The sequence below is a fragment of the Chelonoidis abingdonii genome, chromosome 2 (assembly GCF_003597395.2).
Source record: "Chelonoidis abingdonii isolate Lonesome George chromosome 2, CheloAbing_2.0, whole genome shotgun sequence".
Lineage (NCBI taxonomy): Eukaryota > Metazoa > Chordata > Testudines > Testudinidae > Chelonoidis > Chelonoidis abingdonii.
The window spans coordinates 58,936,884-58,948,468 of NC_133770.1; positions in this window are offsets into that span (position 1 = coordinate 58,936,884).

Consider the following 11,585-nt stretch of genomic DNA (forward strand, 5'->3'; position numbering starts at 1 on the left):
ACAGCCAGTGGTTAAAGACGGGAAGACTGAATTAGTCCAAACAAAAAGGTCTATTGAATCCACCCAAGGATTGAGTTAAGATTATAACTGGTAAACAAGAAGAGAAAGGAACTGGATATTAATGGACCAAATTGGTGTGCTGGAAATTAAGCCGAACTGGTGGAAAAAATAATGAAGGGATAGGCTCTTGCATCCCTCACCCACTTTTGTAAGTCTTTATAAAGGAGAGTTGGGAGTAGGATCAAAATGCTGGTGATGGAGAGATGGGTGTATTGAAAGGAGCGAGCTTTCAAAATCATGGCTGCCACTCCCACCGTCTCTGGGACTCTGGAGTCCACCATGACACATTGCCACTTCCACCGGCTCTGGCTAAATCCTCGGATATAAGACCTGAGTTCCTGCTATTATCTCCTCCTTCATGTGTCCTTTTATTTCCACCACCTTATTTATTCTCTTTCCTATCTCTCTGATTTTGTCTTATGTTTAATATGAGTCTGGCTTCTTCAGCCAAGACTGCATCTATTGCAATACAGTTATTGTGAGCTTGTTGCCAGAAAGGCAGCTAAAAGCAATGCCTAACATTGCTACAAGTTTGCCGTCTCAGAGTGGCTGATAAGACCATGTACCATGCATATGTGTCTCCAGCAGTGAGGTTAGAAGTAGGCGTTAGAGACAGAAGCTCCATTTTCTGTCTTTGCTAGTCTTTCCCTGCCCTTTTGTGTGTTTATCTTGGTTGTCTTCAAGAAAGTAGGATCAGACTTTAGCAACGGCAGCTGCAACCCATCTCAATTAACTTCTCTTTTCCCCAAAAAGCACAATTAATACCACCTTTAATAGCATCTAAGAGATTGTCAGACAGGGATTTTCCCCCCATAACAACTCTGCTGTTAAAGGGAATAAATGATATGATTAAAATTAAATGCTTACTTAATATTTTACCTTTCAAATGCTTTAACAGTTTTTCCTTTCTTTTTTGTATCTTTAATAAAAGATTGATAAGTTTTTCAGTGGTGGCTTTTGCCATCAAACTAAGCAGGCTGTACGTACAGTGGTAGGGTCACATTAATACCTTTTGATTCTCTGGGCTCACTTATTATTCCATTCAATTTAAGGTAATAGTGGTTTGCTGTCAGTCCACCAGGTAGCCTGGGAAACAAGCTGAAAAATTCAGGTTTTGTGCTCCCAAAATGGATTTTTTTCAGAATTTTTCTTCACAAAAAGATTTGAATATTTGAGTTTTTTGTCCTGATTCGAACAATTTTTTTTCAAAAATTCAAATTTTTTCATAGGAGGGTAATTTCATTTGTCATCCAGTTCTATTAAATAGTTTTAGAAGAGGATACTTTATATGCTCGGTGTTGTGTTTCAGCGTCTCATTTGATATGTTGTCTGGGCCACATGATTTCCTGGATTTGAGTTTCCTTAGGCTTTTCTTCAGTTTAATTTACTAGGAGTGCCAAGATTAGAGGTGTTGTACTCTGTAATTGTATTTTTGTGAGTATTGTATAGCATATACTAGCACATTCTTCAAGAAAAAGGAAGCTATCTGGCACATCAAAGTAATTTACATTATGAAATAGAGAAGATGGACACAACTAATTAACTGATGATTATGACAATTTATGTTGTTATAATCAAAACAATATGTTTCACAAATTGCTATCCACATGGTTATGTTACTCATATGTGGAATTCTGTATTCAGATAGACTCTTATTCAACAAAATATTTAAACACATACTTAACTATAAGTACAATCTTATGCGCTTTGCTGAATAGGAATGGACTACTGAATTGGGGCATTTTTAAAACTAGACAGAGCAAAGCACTTGAAAATTTACTGTAAAGAACAATCCTGGAAAGTTAGGGAGATGGTTTAGATACTCTCTGGGTCTTTTCCATCTTTGAACATATGAACGGCCATACTGGGTCAGACAATGGTCCTTCTAGCCCAGTATCCTGTCTTCCAGCAATGGCCAATGCCAGATGGTTCAAAGGGAATGAACAGAACAGGGCAATCATGAAGTGATCCATTCCCTGTCATCTAGTCCCAGCACTGAGCAGTCAGAGGATTAGGACACACACAGAGCATGCGGTTTTAGCTTTCTTAGGAGGAAGGATGGGCTCTACCCAAACCAGAACAGAACCAGATTTCTGGAATGTAGAAATAAAAAGGTTGTAGAGGAGTTTTTAAACTAAAGCTGGGGAAAGATGACAGGTGTGAGGGAGCACACAGTTCAGACAGAGACATCCCATAATAGGGGACTCTCTTAATGGGGATTCTCTATAACCTAGTAAAAATGAAGTCAGACAACTAAATATTGACAGATTTTCTAAGTGCTTGTATACAAATACTAGAAGTCTAAATACTGAGATGGGTGAACTAGAGTGCCTGGTATTAAATGAGGATATTGATATAATAGACTCCTCAAAAACTTGGTGGAATGATGACAATCAATGGGACACCGTAATACCAGCACACAAGATATATAGAAATGAAAGAAAAGATCATGCTGATGGGGGAGTGGCACTATATGTGAAAGAAAGCATAGAGTCAAATATAGTAAAAATTTTAAATGAATCAAACTGTACCATAGAATCTCTATGGATAGAAATTCCATGCTTGAATAATAAGAGAATATCACTAGGAATATACTACCAGTCACTTGAGCTGGATGGCGGTGGTGACTGTGAACTGCTCTGGGAGATTAAAGAGGCTATAAAAATAGAAAACTCAGTAATAATGGGGTCAAGTATCAGAGGGGTAGCCGTGTTAGTCTGAATCTGTAAAAGCAGCAGAGAGTCCTTTGGCACCTTGCTCATGCTCCAAAACGTCTGTTAGTCTATAAGGTGCCACAGGACTCTTTGCTGCTTTTACAGTAATAATGGGGGATCTATCCCCATATTGGCTGGGTACATGTCACCTTAGGATGGGATGCAGAAATCAAGTTTCTAGATACCTTTAGTTTAATGGGTGCTTTTTAGAGCACTTAATCTGGAACCCACAAGTGGAAAGGCAATTCTTGATGTAGTCTTAAGTGGAGCACTGGATCTGGACCAAGAGGTGAATACAGCTGAATTGCTCGGTAATAGTGACTGTAATATACTTAAATTTAACATCCTTGTGAGGGGGAGGCAGACTATCAAAGAAGCCCACCACAGAAGCATTTAACATCTGAAAAGGGAACTACACAAAAATGAGGAACATAGTTAAACAGAAAACAAAGGGAACAGTTACAAGAATGAACTGTCTTTAAAAAGTTTCCATGAAGCTTGCAAACACCATAATAAATGTTCATGTTAAACATATACCCCAAATAAAAAAGAATAATAAGAGGACCAAAAAAATGCCACTAGGGCAAAACAATAGAGTAAAAGAAGAGATTTGAAGCAAAAAGGCATCCTTTAAAAATTGGAAGTCAAATCCTACTGAGGAAAATAGAAAGGATCATAAACTCTGGCAAGTCAAATGTTAAAGTATAATTAGGCAGGACAAAGAAGAATATGAAGAGCAACTAGCAAAAGACTCAAAAACTAACAAAAACATTTTTTTAAGTACATCAGAAATAGGAAGCCTGCCAAACAATCAGTGAGTCTACTGGATGATCAAGGTCCTAAAGGAGTACTCAATGAAGACAAGGAAGGCCATTGAAGAGAAACTAAATGAATTCTCTGCATCAATCTTCACTTCAGAGGATATAAGGGAGATTCCCACACCTGATCCATTCTTTTTAGGTAATAAATCTGAGGAACTGTCCCGGACTTAGGTGTAAGTAGAGTAGGTTTTGGAACAAATTGATAAATTAAACAGTAGTAAGTCATGAGGACCAGATGGTATTCACCCAAAAGTTTTGAAAAAACCTGAGATATGACATTGCAGAACTACTAAGTGTGGTATGTAACCTATCACTTAAATCAGCTTCTGTACCAGATGACTGGAGGATAGTTAATATGACTCTAATTTTTAAAAAAGGCGCCAGAGGTGATCATGGCAAATACAGGGCAGTAAGCCTAATTTCTGTACCAGGCAAATTGGTTGAAACCAAGTAAACAACAGAATTACTAGACATATAGATGAACATGATTTGTTGGGGAAGGGTGTCATAAATAGATAGCTAAGGGTTAATGTTTCTTTTACCTGTAAAGGGTTAACAAAGGGAACCAAACACCTGACCAGAGGACCAATCAGGAAACTGGATTTTTAAAATCAGGAGGGATTTTGGGCTGGGTCTGAGTCTTTTTGTCTGTCTCTCCAGCTATGAGAAGTTTCTTTCTATCTTCTAATCTTTCTGTTTCAAATTGGAGTACAGGTAGAAAACAATATAGGCTTTTATGTTGTTTTTGGTTGTATTGACATTGTGTGTAGCTTGCTGGAGTGTTCAGATTGGATATCTTTTTGAAAGTCAGACTGTTTATTCATATTTTTCTTTTAAGCAATAGCCCTCTATTGTCACTTGATGCAGAGATTACATTCTTATGTCTTTTTTCTTTCTTTTTATATAAAGTTTTCTTTTTAAGACTTGTTGAGTTTTTTCTTCTGGTAGGCTAAGGAACGAAAGGGAGGGAATTCTCTTTGTGTTAGATCTACGGAGGGTAAGCTCCAGCACCAGGAATTGGTGGGAGGGAAGAGAGAATCATTTCTGTTCCCTTGTATTTGGGGTTTGTCTCTTTGTGGAATAGGGACACATGCTTCTTGGTGTTGTGATGTAAAGAGATTGCATCAGTACTCTCAGGTTAGCCCAGAGAGGAAAGTCTGGGTGGGAGAGAGAGGGGAAGGGAAGTGGGTTATTTCCCTTGCTGGTAAGACTCAGAACTTCTGGGTCTTGGGGTCCCTCAGGAAAGTTTGGGGGACCAGAGCGAGGCAGGTGCTGTAATTCCTGTCTGGTGGCAGCGAGATAAGATCCAAGCTGGTAATTAAGCTTGGAGGTTCATGCTAGGCACCCACATTTTGGACGCTAAGGTCCAGATTTGGGAAAGAGGCTTATGATAAAGGGTCAACACAGCTTTTGTAAAGGGAAATCATGCCTCACCAATCTATTAGAATTCATTGAGGGAATCAACAAACATGTGGACAAGGATGATTTAGTGGATATACTGTGCATGGACATTCAGAACGCCTTTCACATAGTCCCTCACAAAAGGCTGATGTTTAGACAAAAAAGAAAATATGGTTTTACCAAACATGAAATCATTTAAAAACTATTATGAATTGATTACAAAGAAACCCAAATAAATACAGACATGAAATGGAACAGCAGACTGTAATATAGACACCTGGCCAGGGTCCTAAGAAAAGAAAAAGCATGTGATAAAGTAATCAAGACTTTATTGTAATGCGCACACACAAAAAAGACAAATTAAAGTTGTACAAGCAACCTGAATTCTGGCATTTCCTAACTTTTAAATGTTTGACTTTGCAACCTTAATATTCCTTTAACATAGGTTTTTTGGAGGGGTGTAACAGAAAAGAGACCAACACAGCCTTATAGTTATAAATGACTTAACTGAATATGACTGATGCAAGTTGCAAATACACTTTATGTCTCACATTAACAATGGGTAAGATTTTTTTTGTTTATTATTATTAAGAAAATGAAAGGATAATAGAAATCACAACTGTATATACACACATGCTTAAGTAAGAAAATTAAATATTAAAAAACATACTTGTTATGAAATATGTATTTTTATTCTTCATTTTAGTTCCAAAAGTCATTAACAGGATTCCATCTATTCATGAATGTTTTTAATCTTGTTTTATGTTTGTGAAGCATGGAGACTTTCATAATGGAATGTCATAAGTATGGAATGTAGTCAGTGATATTTAGTTGTGAGGAATTCTTCTGATGCTGTAGAATAACTTTTATAGCAGCTGTGATCAAGATGTCTGTACATTTCTCTGTGTGATTTTATTTACCTGTTCCACAATGCTTACTGATTTAGCGTCTGATCCAAAACCTATTAAATCTTTCAGTTTGCTTCTGTGGGCTTTGGATTAGGCCTTCTAATATTAATAAATATACACTCACCAGTGAAGACCACCTCTTTGTGATGCCCCTTGCCTCCTGCTGAGCCCCCAGGAGCCATGCAGTTTGGGGTACCGCCCTATAGCCAGCTCTCGGCAGAGCAAACCGTGCTTCCTTTGAGGAAATGGTCAGGGAGACGTCTCTGTGAGGAAAATCTCACAGGGAGTTCCTTCCCTTTTGCTCCTCCTGCAGCAGGTGGCAATCAAGCCCCAGGGTTACGATACGAATCTGTGGTAACTCCACTAACTTTGGATATACCAGTGTAAGCAATCAGAATCTAGTTACATAGGAGTCTTGCCTATAAAAAGATGTCATGGTTGGGCCCTAAAAAGATGTGCAAATAATATACAGTAGAATGTCAGAGTTACGAACATCTCGGGAATGGAGGTTGTTCGTAACTCTGAAATGTTTGTAATGTTGAACAAAACGTTATGGTTGTTTTTTCAAAAGTTTATAGCTGAACATTGATTTAATACAGCTTTGAAACTTTACTATGCAGAAGAAAAATGCAGTTTTCCCTTTATTTTTTAGTAGTTTATGTTTAACACAGTACTGTACTGTATTTGCTTTTTTTTTTTTTTTTTTTTGGTCTCTGCTGCTGCCTGATTGCATACTTCTGGTTCCAAATAAGGTGTGTGATTGACTGGTCAGTTCATAACTTTGGTGTTTGTAACTCTGAGATTCTGCTGTAATCAACATTGTTGATATATGTTGCCACAGCAATGTTGCCTGCACTATTTCTTACTGTGATTATGAAGTATGTCTTTGTATTGGCTACCCATAAATCATCCTTCCAGGTGCATCACAGACATATAAGATGTTTTTAATAGGCTAGCGTTAACTATGACATATGAGCTTTCTTTCTAAGCATTGGTTCTGGAAGATGAAATATACACAAATGCAGAGTGTTTCCAGTGGTAAGGCCTGATCCAAAGCCACTTAAATTAATGAAAAGAGACCCATTGGATCAGAATCTTATCAAAAAGAACAGTGGACTGCTGTAGTCACTATTGCTAAACTAAAATTAAGGTTTCAAAAATTATAATGCAATATTACAGTAATATTGGCTGTAGCATTCTAAACAAACTGCCAATTTCCTTCAGCTCTGGCACCTATTATGACACTACGAGAATGCATGCTTTGATTGGAAAATAAGGTGAGCTGAAATATCTCAATCCCATGCTAGAAATGCAGCTCAAGTTTTTGAAAACTACTACAGCAAAAGAAGTACTTCATAAAACTAAGCAAACATAGCAATGCATTGGGTCTAGAGCTGGTTGAAACTTTTTGTGTGAAAAGTATTCCCACTGAAAAACAGTTTAATCTAAACCAAAATTTTTAATGGGAAAATATCAGTTCTAATGAAACATCTGGGTTTTCTGGCATGAAATGTCTAAATGAAAATTTTCATTTCAGATTGACATTTCAAAACCACAGTTTTCATTTCATTCTGATATTCAATGTCATTTTTTGTTTCTTGGTTTAAAAAACGAAACACAATGAAACAACTGTGTCAAAATATCAATTTGAAATTACACTTTTCATTTCAGTCAACATTTTATTTTGACATTTAGAATTGGATATTTTTTGCTTTACAAAATCTTTCAATATCTTTTTGCTGATTTGGAACAGAAATTAATTTTGAAATATCAAAATTTTCTGCAGGATAAAAATTCCATATTCCAAACATCTCAAACTGGGACAAATAAAGATCTATGGCTGCTTATTCTTACTCATACTGAGTAGTGCTTTACTCCATAAGTAGGCTGGTTGAACCGAATAAACTAATTTCAGAAGGAATGTATGTCTGCACTGCAATAAAAGATGCATGGTATGGCTGCAGCTGGCCCAGGTCAGATGATTGAGGCTGCAGGGCTATAAAACTGCAGTGTAGATGTTTACAGTGGAGCTCAGTTCTCTGAGACCTCACGATGGGAGAGGGACTCAGAGCCCAGACTCCAGCCCAAGCCCCAATAGATACACTGTTATATTTAGCCCCACAGCCCGAGCCCCTGCAAACTCAAATCTGATGACCCGGGCTCTGAGACTTGGTGCCAGCGGTGTTTTTACTGCAGTGTAGACATGCCCAAAGGGACTATTAGCAGAATAACATTCTACTTAATATTAGTAAAGATAGCTAGGTCTAGACCAGAGGTCAGCAACCTTTCAGAAGTCTGTGCCGAGTCTTCATTTATTCACTGTAATTTAAGGTTTCGCGTGCCAGTAATTCATTGTAACGTTTTTAGAAGGTCTCTTTCTTTAAGTACATAATATATAACTAAACTTGTTATATGTAAAGTAAATAAGGTTTTTAATTTAATTTTAAACGAAGCTTCTTAAAAAATTTAAAATGGAGACCCCCCTGGACCAGTGGCCAGTGCCATTGGTCTAGAGCAAGATGAGGGAACTTCACTCGCTTCATATGTCATGCAGAGTCAGACCATGCCAGTATTTGAATGGAAGGAGACTACTGGGGAAACTCTAGCTCAAGGATAGACAACCTCTGGCACACAGCTCGCCAGGGTAAGCACCCTGGCAGGCCGGGCCAGTTTGTTTACCTGCCGCGTCGGCAGGTTCAGCTTATCGCGAATCCCACTGGCCGCGGTGCACCACTCCAGGTCAATGGGGGAGGCAGAAAGCTGTGGCCAGCTCATCCTTCGCCCTCACCGCTTCCCGCAGCCCCCATTGGCCTGGGACAGCAAACTGGCCAGTGGGAGCCATGATCAGCCAACATTGTAGACGCGGCAGGTAAACAAACTGGCCCGGCCCGCCAGGGTGCTTACCCTGGCGAGTCATGTGCTAGAGGTTGCCGACCCCTCCCCTAGCTGTTAATATGCATCATGTTGGTGATTCAGAAGCTGGCACTGCTGCCTTTGAGTGAGTCAATATTGATCTACTGAAGCATAATGTTATGGATACTGTACTGGTGACATGCCATCTCTCAAAGGAGGTGTACAACAGAAGGCCTGACAATTTGTACTCAATGAAGTCCCAAACTTTTTACAATAGTATTAATCCCAATGACCTGATCAAATTCCAAGGGTAGTTGGGTAGTTACAATAATTACAGGACTATTTAAGTATGCAGAATGTAATTTTGTTTGATTATTATTTACATTCTTCTCCTAAACACATGCGAACTTACTCTGCGAACTGTTGAACCAGTTACTGTGTTTCACCCAAGAGATGACTGCACTTCAGTATTGGACAATGTTATTTATAGAATATTTGTGTAATCATTTTTATAAGAATTTGGGATTCATTTAGATTAAAGTTATATAAAAAGTATCAAAAACATTACTGCACTTCTCACTGATTCTTTACTGCTGTTTATTGTAACTGTATTCCTGGGTCAATTTTTAAGAACTGACTCTATCCTTTCATACCATATGTGGTGACTTTCTGATGTCCACTGAATGTCTTGCCTATGCTAGTTGCTAAGGTTCCGGGAATTTTTCAAAGGATGTTAAAATATGTCATACAAAATTATTTCTTAAATGCTGATTTACACATTTGGGATGATACCATCACCTACAATTATAGACAGAACTTGTTTTGTATAGCTGCTCAATTAACCAATCACAGCCCACCAAATTTCCTAAATCTCCTAAAGAAGAGGATGTCATTGATTGATAGATTAGGCCAGAAGGGATCATTGTGATCATCTAATCTGACTTTCTGTATAACACAGGTGATGAAATAATTCAGGGAAATTCTCTGTTAAATATCCATCTTGATTTTGAAAAAATTCTAACAATGGAGAATCCATTATTACCCTTGATAAAGTGTTACAGTGATTAATTATCCTCTCTTTAAAAAATGTTACCTTATTTCTAGACTGAATTTGTCTAGATTCAATTTCTAGCCAGTGGATCTTGCCATACCTTTGTTTGCTAGATTGAAGAGCCCTTATAAGATAAGATAGCTATTCCCCAAATTTCTGTTCCCTACTTAGATTTACCAAGTCTCTCCTTACCCTCATCTTTGTTAAGATAAACAGATTGAGTCTTTCACTCTAAGGCATGTTTTCCAATCTTTTCAATCATTCTCAAGGCTCTTCTCTGAACCCTCTCCAAGTTATCAACATTTTTCTTAAATTGTCTGTAGAGTGACTATTTTGTTTATGACTGTTAAATTTTACTCTTTGAACTGTAGCATGTGATTTCCCTGACATTTCTAGGGTGCTGTTTACAATGGGAGGCAATCAAATTTCTAGATCCCTGTTCTTTCCCTCCCCTGCCCACATTCTACACATTTACCAATCAGGCTTCAACAGCCCACTATAACCGGTGCAGTTAAGAAGAAAAATATCTGCACGGGAAAACCAGCAATAGTCACAGAATTATTGGTCCTATCATTGCATGTCTGACTCTAAAAATATATCCTGATTATAATTAAATTCTGTCTCTTCTTTTCTTTTTTAATTAAATTTTCAAGGATCAATACAGTAATTTATATAAGAGAATATATACACAGCAAAGCATTGGAAACTTTAAAAGGAACACCAATTAAAACATGCAATACCTCAAGCCTGATAAAATCATGCAGGATCTATTACAAAATGGAAACAATATGCTCTAAATAAAAAAAAAAGAAATGGAGAAAAACAAAAAATGAACTTAACCTCCCCTATCCTTTCCCAGAGATGTAAATATATAACAGCACAATTCAGCCATATCAGTGTAATCTGCTGAGATGCTCACTTGGTTTATTCCAAATTTGGTGGACAATTTAAAGCTATTTTCTTTATAGTGACTTATTTTCCATAAAATCTGTGGTCTTCCATTTTGCTACTTTCTGGGCACAATCAGTGTTACTAAGGAACATTGAAGTCGCATTGGTTTCACTAAACTGGTTTCAAAACTTGGTGCATAATCTCCAATTTAAACTGGTTTGTATTAGTTTATGTTTAAACCCATTTAAGAACAGACACAGTTGTACTAGCTAAACCAGCACAACCGTTGTATATCGACAAAGCCTAACAGAAGCTTTTCTTTTAAACAGACTTAACAGTATTTGTAGCTCAAGATATCTCCTAAAAATACAGTAGATGGAAGAATACTTTTTATAGCAGTATAGTATAGATATTTGTATTGTTCATGTTATAGTAGTCTTGCCCTTTGACCCAAATGGCTAGCCAATATTCCTGGCCTTGCCAGGTTGTTTCTCTTAGGATGAGAAATTGATTACAGGAGTCAGGTATTTATTTGGTGCAATCCTGTTTATTTACCTGAACACTGTAGGAACAAACAACAGGAGGTAGTTTCCCTGTTCACAATTGCCAAGCCCGCCTTTCCAACCACTTCTGTATCCCAACGAGCTCTGTCTTTACCTCTTCTCAGGATCATTCATACTCACCACTGCTTCTCTGGCTTTGCGCCTCTTTCTGCATTTGACACACAAAAAAAACACACACATGCAACAAATCAATGCCCCAGTTTCTACATTTGCAATTAGGCCTCAGGAAATCCCTCAGTACCCATGGCTTAGTTTTTGCTTAGGCCTGGTCATGCTGGCCAGTGTCTTGGGCAGAGGTATGTATTGTTTCAGCTCTCACTTCA